Source organism: Anomalospiza imberbis, chromosome 1 (genome assembly GCF_031753505.1).
Source record: "Anomalospiza imberbis isolate Cuckoo-Finch-1a 21T00152 chromosome 1, ASM3175350v1, whole genome shotgun sequence".
NCBI lineage: Eukaryota > Metazoa > Chordata > Aves > Passeriformes > Viduidae > Anomalospiza > Anomalospiza imberbis.
This window is the reverse complement of record NC_089681.1, coordinates 92,146,556-92,158,335: the sequence shown is the minus strand read 5'-3', so window position 1 is coordinate 92,158,335 and position 11,780 is coordinate 92,146,556. Positions and strand designations below refer to the sequence as shown.

The 11,780-nt window shown below is 41.0% G+C and overlaps 1 long non-coding RNA gene across 2 annotated transcripts; it reads left to right on the top strand.

The window, feature by feature from the left end:
* Positions 1 to 256: 256 nt before the first annotated feature.
* On the top strand, positions 257 to 11,128 carry LOC137479529 (uncharacterized). 2 transcript variants are annotated; one of them, XR_011002323.1, is made up of 3 exons: positions 257 to 411; positions 6,723 to 7,615; positions 10,837 to 11,128. It is a non-coding gene; the product is annotated as an uncharacterized lncRNA (long non-coding RNA). The 2 variants fall into 2 exon arrangements; XR_011002320.1 differs by having other exon boundaries at positions 9,980 to 11,128.
* The last annotated feature ends 652 nt before the right edge of the window (positions 11,129 to 11,780 follow it).

The following is an 11,780-nucleotide window of genomic DNA, read 5'->3' as shown; positions in this document are numbered from 1 at the left end:
TTTGCTTTAGACGCGGATGCCATGCACGCTGTTGCCATGGCGCCGTGACAGCTTAATGAGCTGTCGCCTGTCACCCGAGCCGCTGTTACCATGCACACGCGGCTGCCCTGCCCCCGCTCTCCGGAGAAAGGAGCTTCTGCAGGCTCGGGAGAGGCTCATCGATGAGGCCTGCCTGCTCCGAGCTGCCTGCCCCATCCCTCTCGCAGGCCCAGACATCCTTGTCTCGCCAAACAGGATTTCTGGAGATGAAATTTCCCCTCCTCCATTTCCCTGTGTTGTGCCTGAAGGACATTCCCTTGAGAAGAGGGACCTGCTGTCGGTGGCAGAGGCAGGGTCAGGAAGGTGGGAAAAAAAAAGGAGAAATTTCAAAGTTCAGACAGTTTTCTTGGCAGACTATGACAGCTCAAAGGGGTAAGGATCTGTCTGATGTTTACTTGGAAATCCAACAAGAATAGCTTGCCGCTGACAAACTAGGCTCACAAACACGAGCCCAAGCCGCAGAGCCCCAGCGCCGGTTCGTGCTTCCCATGGGACACACACAGACACCCGGACAGCCAGCGCCTGCCTTTCAAAAACAAACAGGAAAATCCCCGTCTGCTCTGTCTTCCCTGCCTGTGGGAATCTCAGCCTCCCTGGCTGGGTCCGGACGGAGGGTCCTGTGGTTTCCCTGGCTGGGAGAGGAAAGGGCATGCTGCTTGAGTGCCCTTTGCTCCCAGACAAATGCTGGGCGCTGGGGAGGCGGCAGCATCCCCTGCCTGCCATTCTGGCTGAGAGCTCCCCACGAGTGAAGGGGAACGGAGAGTCACATTTGTTGGGGGAAGAGTGTGAAATATGCAGAGAAGAGCCGGGGGAGCTGTAGTGCATCCTCGTCCGCTGTGCCTTGTGGGAAGAGAGGGACGTGTAACCATGGCTGCTTAGCTGCAGCACGGAAGGTTGGGAGGTTTCATACTGGCATTTTAGCTCCTAACACTGAAATACTAGCTTCTAGCATTTACAAATGGACTAATTTGCTTTGTGTATAACACTGCACCCCCAAAAATTAGCTTGGTGGAAACCACATTTGTATTTACTTATCTGCATTAAAGCAGATCAGAAACATACCACAACACACTCAAAATGTTAGGTGATTTGAAGCTATCAATTTATTCATTAGCTGGCTTAAATAACAGCACACTGTTAGCACAACCATCTTTGTTTCATGCTAGTCTTGTTTCTTACATCTTGTCTTGATTTAATATCAGTCTTTAAATACTTTTGGGTAAGAAATTGTTTCCCTTTATACTTTTTCTACTCTTAATAAATAGGCCTATGTTCCAACAATGCCTGTAATTTGTAAAATGTAATCAGCAATAATATTTATTGCTTTTTTGTGTGCCCATCCAGAAAAAGAAAATTGTTGCCAGAGTAATGCTCAGAACAATAACAGGATGCAAATGTGCACCCTATTCTTCCAGCTTGCATGCTTCACTCAAGAACCATGTCAGTTCATGGGGAAGTCAGTGGGAAACCTGACCAAATGAAGACTTCTGATTTGTGTCCCAGGCATCTTTTTGTTGGATTTGTCACAACTAATGCCCGTTTGCTCATCTCTCTTCACATGCTAGAAATGTTTGTAGGGCGCAATGGGAAATCTACAGAATTGGCCAAAAAAGTTGCTGTGATTTCAAAAACAGGTGTGAAGAACAACATACTGCAAGCTGAGAGGAGAATAAAAATATGGGTTTCAATATCTTCATGATTTTAAGAAACAAAAATGAATGGAAAAGCCCATCTTCTAGTAACTGAATACCCTGATAATGCCTAGATATGGTTAACCATAGGGATACATGGTTTTGTGCATCTCTGCCTCTTCCACTCCCCACTCCCACTCCTGAATCTAACATCTCCTGCCTCCTTCAGTGCTGTTTCATGGCTCTGTGACTCCTCTCCTCCACCTGTGACCTGCCTCGCAGAGCATCTTTGTCGCTCCCCCCTCCCCAGCAGAGCAGCCCCAGGCCAGGGTGACCTCTCCCTTGGGATCTTTTGTCTCATGGTCTCAGACAGCACGGAGTGACAGGGAGCAGGAGTGACAGGGAGCAGGATCCCCACCCCAGCGCGTCCCTAATCAAGCAGCACTCACACAGCTCACACGCCTGCCTGCAGGCTTCTCTCTTTAATGTGACATTGATCGTCATGACACAAAATGGTCACAGATATCACTTCCTAAAATTCAGGAATGTGACAGCTAGAGACAGAATCGCTAGTCTATGGCCTGAAGACTATACGGATTATTCAGGTCACGATAAATCAGGATGGATATTTGCCCTACTTCCATATTCTAGCTATTAATAACCAAAAGCACGCCAGATTGTGGCTTGTTCTGTTTGTCTGCACAAGGGAGCAATGCTCCCTCCCCCACGCCTCCACATACACATGCACAGACGAATATTTTTGGCTAACATTTGAAAGCCATTCGCAAACCCAGCCCCTGAGCTCAGAGTAAACCCCCAAGCACATGAAGGCCCTCCTTCACCAGGCAAGAAAGGAAAGCCAAAGCAGGCCGAAAAAAGATATGGGAGACCTCTCCAGGTCTATTGCCCCGGAAACCCTGAAGAATGCAAGCTGCTGCTCTCCCCTGTTTTCTTCAAGGCACAGCACAATTCAGTCAGGGCTCACCCCTTTTCCCAAGTACACTGCCACAAAATGAATATCCTTTTGGGAGGATAGAGAAGCTACCTAGGGAAGCACAGCCACACTGCTCCTGGCAAGATTTCTCTCCATCACACGTATGCAGGATTTCAGTAGGAAGAAGCAGCACTTCCTCCCCAATATTGAAAAAGAGAGACCATACAGCTACAGAATTAAATTAAGTTGCACCTTCCCCAGCTTTAAAATAGCAAGTGAATTATCCTCCATATTGATTCAGCAGTCAACTTTTAGGGAGATACAATGCAGAAATTGCACAGTGTCTCTTTGCAGTATAATAGCTTTTGTGAATCACCTTTAAAATTTTGGAAGATCAAGCCTCAGAAGCCTGAAGCTCTGCTACTTATAAAATAGTCTTTCAAAAGCCAGCTTTTGCTTTTGATTGCAAAGGGGAAAATAGAGATATTTTTCAGACCACTGACATGGAAGAAAAACTGCCCTGACAGCTGAGACAACTTCCCTGAATAGGATCCCTCTGCTTTTGGGAGTTGGAAAGCTATTCTCTGACATCCCTTTTGGGGCACTTATGCAATCGGCTCTAGCACCTGGTGCCAGTTCAGTTCAACTACAGACCAGACTCTCTGGCCAGTCTGTCTAAATGCCATTCCCAGGATTTGCCTAGGAATAAAGCCTTTATACTTCTCTCACCCACCATATTCATGGTCTGTTACTGTAAACCATTATGGCTAGTCCCAGTCCATAAAATGCCACTGGTTCCCATTTGAATTCCAAAAAGATAGCTCTTATGCAGCAATTACAGCACCCAGCTATTAAGCAGCACTAGATGAACTGTCTTCTGTCTGTGTTTCTAGACACTACTCCATATTTTATTTATCAGCTAAAAGCCAAGCAAAGTAATAATAACAAGAGTAGGTGGAGTGCCAAGGGCAGCACACAAGCCTCAACAATACTCATTTTCCCTCTCCTGCTTCTCTCCTGCTCCTGTCTCTGATCTTAGTTCACACTAGGCCTCAGTGACTGCAGTTCATAATCCTTGCATCTTTGGTCCTCTGCTGAGCAGAGTGCTCATATTTCTGTGCAGTTTCAAACAGGCTCTTCCTGCTTAGCTCATTTAATTACCAGATTTGCTAGATCTCTACGCATTATTTGGCAGAGAGCATAATAAGCAGTTGCCAAGTCCTATCTTGGGTTACTCTTCCAGAGGTTCTTTAAGCTGGGGAAATAAAAAAGTGTTCTTCACTTTATTTCAGTAAGAAAATGTTTTCTTTTTCTGCTTCCTTTGATTCTAATCATAATATTATCCTGGACAGAGACATTGTCAAATAAATACTGGTCAGAGGTTTCCTGAGGACCTGAACTCAGAAATGTTAATAAAATAAAAAGCACACTCTAGTCTTCCTTCTTTCTGCATTGGATTGTTCAGCTGAAGCAACTGTATTTTTCCTTATGAAGTACAAGTTGGTCTAAATCATCCACAGCAGTCCAGTAATCTGAATGTACTGATAATTGCTCTGTCACTTACTGATTACCACAGGTATCTCTATTTCCAGAAGTACTGGAGCTTCCCGACTGAAAACAAGTAGAAAAATCTCTAGGCTCTTTACATTAAAAGGTCAGCAAGGAAATGAGAAATAACCTGGGGAAAGAAGAAAAAATGTGTATCACTTCCATATTACAAACAGAATTTTAAATAGACTTTTAAGAATATAGATGAATGGAAAAAAAATTAATACTTCCTTCTCTTTTCATCTCTGCTAACAGAAAAAAACAGCAATCTGGGTTACTGGCTTTTCTAAATTCAGGGAGTCAGGCATATCATTAAGGATAGCAGAGGGAACAACTCCTCAGAGGAAGCACAGGGAAAAGACAATAGAGAGCTCAGGGAGATAGGTGGGATCCAAAGGTTTTGAATTGAGCAGAGATAGAAGAAGAGAGACAGATTTCTCTTCCTATTGCTTGTCCCTATCAGTCAAAATCTGAAGCAGGGGATCTGATGTACCTTTCCTTCATGGTTCAATAGCTATGATAGAATATGGCCCTCCTTTTCAGACCTAAGCTATACAAGTTAAGAATGACTGCTAGGATGACAGCTGGAACTATTTGTAACATAAAAGAAAAACAGCTCTGGGGAAGAGAGTAAGGAAAAATGGGATTATGTCCACTTAGAAGTGAGATTCAGATATGGGAAAAGCTTACTCTTGAGCTACAGTCAGCTTTTATTTACTGTAGATACTTATTGCTGTATTGGACCTTACAGTACAATTAGCAATTGAAGCATTAAATGATGAAAGTTTGATTTCATTTGCAAATGTATGTATATACACACACACGCAAGGTGATGTCTCATCAGGGCGAAATACAAAGACTTAACAAATTGTTTAATTACACAGTTCCTGCATATTTTCTGCTACTTTTCAAATAGTATTTGTACATGGCTGACTATGCTATTAACAGCTTTTCGTTATTTAAATATTTAAGCAGCTAATTACCATATTTCTGAATTATAGAACTATGAAATTTCATGCCCCTTTATAAAAGGTATAAATATAAAATTGACATTGTATGAGAGGTCCTTTTGTCCAATACTGACAATACAATACTGACTTCATGGATAACAAAAACATATATAAAATGTGGTTTTCTATCATCACTACTTATTTTTCTTATTCCCTGTATCATAGAACATGTGCTAATATTTACAGAGGCCTGCTGGAGGTCTTACAGTTATTTTTTCCTGCCTGACATTACCAGTGCTATTTTCCTTTATACATCCTTCAGAGAAGCATTTGTCCAATAAAAACCTTTCTTCCTAGGGGAAATTCCCTTGCAGAATACTGTCAGCAAGAGCTGATACCTGGCAAACAAGAGGAAACCACATCAGAGTCAGCTTCCCAAACAAATCTAAACTCACCCTCATGTTCCTGTGCTTAGTGAGGCAACAGCTCTAAGTTCCAGCACTGCGAACAAGCGATGCAAACAGACTCACGCATTTCCTGGGAGGCTGCTGGGAGACAAACACCTTTGCAGCAGCACACTATGTACTATCAAATACATGCACATGTTTATGACAGTAATATTGAAACAACAGGCTGCTACTCTCACGTGTCTGTGTAGCCTGTGCACAATGGGAGTCTCTTTCTGTTCAGTGTCTCTGAGTGCTTCTCCTTGATCCAAAAAAAGAGAAGTGATGGCCTGTCTCTCTTACTTCCTTCCCATGAATACTTGAGATTTACATGGTTTTGTTTGCTTCACTGAGAAATGGAATGCTCACAACAGCATATCTTTTTCTTGTTCTTATGAAAGGGTAATATTTACCTATCTAAAAGCATTTTATTTATTTGCTGAGCAGAGGGTAAGAAAGACTTTGGAGGCAGAACATATAAAGTTAAATCAGGTTTTGCAGAGGCAATCAAGAAGGGTTCTCAGGAGATAATTCTGAGGGATCAAAAGTCAGTTTATCTCTTAGACATGACTTGGGTGTTCTTACTCACAAACATTGTCACCAAATTCCTATGAAGATTTCATCAGTGAAGAATTGAGATTTCGTCCTATGAAGATTTCAAAGGATACCAATAATCCCACTTAAAATGCTTTCTACAAAAAGACTTCTCTCACCAAGGAATTGATTCACTAGCAAAGTCTCATTCCTCTAATTAGCACCATCCAAGATCATGCTAATCTCTGATATGTTTCTATAACATATGTATATGAAACATGCGTACACTTATTAATTGCAGCTGTCCATGTATGCCAGTCCAAGATTCATTTATGTTTCTATTGGATCAAACAGGAAGTCAAGGACTCTAAGAAAAATCCATGTCATGCAACCATTATAGGCAGCCTTTGAACCCTGCCTGGGATACTATATAAGCTTCAACACTTAAACATGAGCATGTTTATTGCACAAATTTCTTATGAAAGCAAAATGTTGAGAAGATTCTTCATTAAACATCATCCATGTCTTGAGGGTTCATTACACATTTTGACAGTACCTTACCAGGCCCTAATAAATATTTTATTCAACTACCTCTGCTTTGAAGCTCTAAACAGTAAAAATATTTTTTCTTAAATGACAGATGAAGAACCTGTTTTGGTCACAGCATGATACTGAGCCAGCTTGGCAAAATAGAAAGAGCATCAGCTACCACTGTGCACTGATATGCCCAAGTTATGACTGATTTACAAGGTGAGTTAAAAGTTTGGGATGTGTTCCATATAGAAAGGAAATGGAGTCTCTCCAGGTGGGTGGTGAGAATTTGTTGGGAGCTTCATTTTTTCTTGACCACATCAATCACTAGGAATTTGATTATTAATATTCAGTGACTCAGTCACTTGGGAATACAAAACTAAACTAGTAAGTTTTTTGGACACTTTAGGAACAAGTTCATGAATCTTGAAGTTCAGAGATGGACTGGCTATGCCAAATAAGTTTAAGAATTTACTTATCCACAATTATTTTCTATCCCTTCATCAACCCTAAGATGGATATATGAGGTTAGAATAACAAAACTAACTATTTATCAACATTAGAGATTAGAAGGCTTTCACCTGGCACCTTTTTCCTCCTCCTCTACCCCCCACATGCAGTAGGCTAGGGAAAAAAGCAAATAACAACCAATCTTCCAGGCAAACAACCTCAGCCTTCCAGACTGCTGTAGGCTAGAAAAATAATCTTATATAAAGTAAGCAGACAGACCTTCTTGAGGAATCCTCCTGGCCTGGGAAAGAGACCATACCCTGTACCATAAAGCTGTCTCTTAAAGAGCTGGTAAAAGAGCCATCTGTGTATCATCTGGCCTGGAGGCAAACTGGGGAATATGAATGGGAAGTCTGAAAAAAGTAAACGATTCTTGGACCATCATTGCCTTTTAACTTACCAAGTGAAAAACCATTAGGACTTCCATGTTAACCCTGGTGTATGGACACTCTGTGGAACGACACAAAGGTGAAGAGCCTCCTTCTGAGCAAAGTAAGTTTCATTTTCAAAGCAGTGGTTTGAGGTTTGCCCACACAGGAGTGAAATCATCAAACCAAGGTCAGTGATGTCATTCAGGACAGTCCCAGACCACAGAGCACAAGTGTGACTCACTTCTCAAAGTCTAGGATGTCTGGAAGTGCCTAAGGTGCTGTTTGAACTTTCTTCTGGAGATGAATTTCAACCACAGATGTGAAAATGATTGAGGAACAAATATACAGTGAAGTGGGTAGTCTCAAAAGGGAAGGGAAGAGGGAGGAAAAAAAAATATTGGCATACTGGAGAGCCGGGCACCAAAGGAAGCACAAAATAGGGCAGAGAGTCTCCATGACTTTGAGCTTTGAAGCTGAGTATCCCAGGAAGGCCTGGCTCTCTTGCCTGTGTCTGGTAATCTGAGCTAAAATCTTCAGTGATAGAAATAAAATGGAAACACAAACTCTTACTTCTCAACTGTATATTCCCACAGTTTGGCTCAGGATATCTAAAGGGGCAGGAGCCAAACTTTTATAGTTTTAGGCTTTTTAACCTGGGGCATACAAGCTGGCCAATGCTCTTGGTGATTGTACAACAGATTGCATCACCCCATGTGCCACAAAATCATCTGGTGAGCTGCAGTGCAGTTTGCAGCATCTATCCTGCAGACATCCAAGATGATAACAGCAGAGGCTTCTAACTATGGCAATAGGTGTCTTAGGAATAGCAAAGGACGTGTAGGTACCATCTGCCTCTCTTTCTGTTAAGTTCAACCCAGTTACTATCAGTTCATCAGGACTGAAAAACTTTATTACACCCAACAACAAAAACAAGGAATTAAAAAAAAATAAGAAGAGCAAAAATTCTCTTATATTCAGTCACTGAAAGTGGAACAAGAACAGCCCTGGTACAAATATTTCAGTCAAATAAACAGAGGAATTCAGTAGATGCCAGGAAATCTATAGTGGAGTCTCATTTAGGAAACTGTAACAGCCTGCACAGCAGGCTTCAGCACAGTATTTTCATATGACATCCTAACAACAAAAGCTGATGAAATTTCATATTGTTCACAGTGAAAAGAAAGCACTGGTTCTTTTTCCAGCGTCTTTGCATTGGTTTAATCTTGCCCTGGTGTATTTTAACTTAAGCCAATTTGGGATGTTAACAGCATCAAAATATGCTTTTCCTGTGAGCTGCCGGGGAAGGCTTTTTTGAGCTGAAATTGTGTTAAGCTGATTACTTCTTTTAATTTCTCCTTAATAATTGGGCATTTTTAATTGTTTGAATCTTAACAGCTGATATAGCTGTTTAGAGAGGGGATGCAAATGAAGACTGAGAAATTATTTCAATATAAACGTATGAATTCTATGCCATGGAAACAGCAATTTTTCATTAAATTATAGATTCCTCAGGGTTGCTTTTTCCATATTGACAAGATCATTTCATAGGGAGAGGAGGTAAGGGAAAAAAGAGATCTTACTAAAGAAACAGAATTGTTATGATGAGCAATTAACAACATATATCTCAGCATGTCACAGTGGGTCTTCTCCTTTCATTTCAGAAAATAGACTGATTATAAAAATGCTTCCCATTTGAGTGCATCAGCTTGCATCAGGCTGCATTTTCCCTTAGGCTGAAAAATACTGACATTGACAGGAACATTGGATGTGTTGAACCTGCCATCACCAGCCTGAAAAACTCTGTCCTCACTATTGCTCACACCTTCTAGTGAACGACCTGCTTACACAAATGGGGCTATTTTAGTTCCAGTAAAAAGTCTGCTGTCACACAAATTCTTCAATTTCCCCCATATATATGTATGTATGTATATATATATATGTATGCTGTTTTCTTAATGTAATCTCTTCTCTTTAAAAGCCATGCAAACCAAACCAAACCCCAAAACCATTACACCAAAACAACCCCAGAAAACTGCAGAACATCCACACCACAGGCACTTTAGGTAAATGATCCACAAGGGGTGGAAATAATGTAAACATATTTTTACATTACATCAATGTCATATGCATTTGCAGATCACAACAAAGATGGTCGACAGAGCTGTAAAAAATGTATCTTGGTACATTCTAAGGTTTCAGTGTTGCACTTTTTTTTTGTATTTTCATTGCTCATACGAACTGTAGTGTCTTTCTGTCTGAGTATCACAGCACATAGACTCCCTTCTCTCATAACACTTGTGAGGAGTTTGTTTGGTGCCTTTTGTTATTTTTGGTTGTGTTTGTGTTTCTTTATTTGTTTGTTTGCTTTTAAAGATTCTTATCAGCCTGACCTATTCAGAAACATGGCAAAAATGCCAGAAAATGTTAGCAGAGTGATCTTGCCCCCACATTTGTTAGCTTCATGATACGTGTAATTCTCTGTTAGGAGCACCTGGGAGATGACGGCCTCCTGCTGCTAGCCAGCCCTGCACAAGCCATGGCAGAGCATTAGAGAAAATTACAGAATCACAGCTGGCTACTGGTTAGCAAAACCCAATCTTCTGCTCTAATTTTGAGGAGAAGGGAGGCAGGAGAATATGCTGCATTTTTTTTCTTTTTACAAATTCCTTCAAATTATACACAGAAAGGAAAATAACATAAACACTTGCAACATGTTTCTCTCTTCCCCGTGCTTTACAAATGCAGTTTTTCCACATTTTCTAACCAATCATTCCACCAAAGCCAGTTTATTAATGGTGGAAGACTTACTGATATGTTTGGAAAGTATACACTTGTCACAGAACAAATCCCCTTCTATGTTTTACATACATTGGGTCAATTATTTCATTTGAAGGCTTGAAATGACTTTGTGCATAAATGCACAAAGGCACAAGTTCAGATGCAGTAGTGGCTTTGCCTCATTTTATAGGTAAATCATCCAGTATTTCAGCCTAACATTTGTTCAAAATAATCCATCTCACTTCTGCTTCAGGCTGTATTTGCTTTGTTATTTCTACAGAGTGACCTACACAGTTTCTGGAAGCACCAAGTTTGGTAGTTGTCTGCTCTAACAGTCTCTAGGTTACAGCAAATGAGCTGTTTAGTACATAAACTGTGCTCAGGAAGATTCATTGGCTAGAGTTGTAATAGAAGAGCAATAAAAATTATCTTATGTTATTTAGACAATAAAAATGGCAGATCTTTACTAAAGGATCACTTCTAAAACCTGCTTTTCTAAGCATCCCACTCATTCAGAATGCAGGGGCTGCCTGTTGGCACTGAAGGTTGTATTTACTGCTTCAGAAAAGCAAGGAAAGGAAAAGCACAAGCCTATTACCCTCTATAGATTTATTCATCATGGAGAGAAGCCACTGAAAATGGGGTGTGTTTTTCCCAGACTGTTTTACACTCAAAACAACAGCCCTGTCTGCTCTGGAAAATTCCACAGTATGTGGAGACCTACAGAGGGACTGAATGAAGGGACTTGGAAAAAAAGGTACATGTCTGAACTAGACTGAGTAAGGGTAACTCTGCTCAGGATAAATCTTACTCAGACCTTCTGCGTCTGAAGTTCCTTCAGGAAAGTTAAAAAAAAAAAAAATCCAGATTCTAATTTCTCTGATATTGCTAAAATTAATAGTATTTTCAACAACCAAAACCCCCTCCCAACCCTCCCATGCTTCTCCATGTGACACCTCCTTTCAAACATTGCTACATAAGACCATCAAGTTTGAGAATGGAGAAGTTGCATGGTCTTAAACAATTTTTGTGGTGGTCAGCGATGTCAGTGAAAGCTGATTGTGATCAGCTCCCTCGATTAAACAGTGGCTGTGCTGAGCAAGATGTGTATACACATGCACACACCCCCACTTTGACAAAGATACAGCAGCTTCCTTGCCCTGTTCATAAACTCTCAAGCTGTATTGCTATTGCTGTGAAATTATAAGCTACCTGAGAAAGGCTTTTATTCAGGACGCTGATGCTCTCGGTAATACACATTTAGCACAACACATAACACACTCACATAAACACAAACTGTCCATGTGGGAAACATGTTCACTCTGGCTACTCAGAAAACTCATTAAAAACTACATGTTGTGTTCAACTGGATCTGAACCTTTGTTCTTATCATTCAGGTGCTAGTAGAGCTGGGGAAGTACCCTGAGAGTTGTGAGAGCATTCAGGGAACTAAACTGAAAGTTAACAGAGCTTCCACTTTGCTTCTAGAATAGCCACGTTATAAAAAT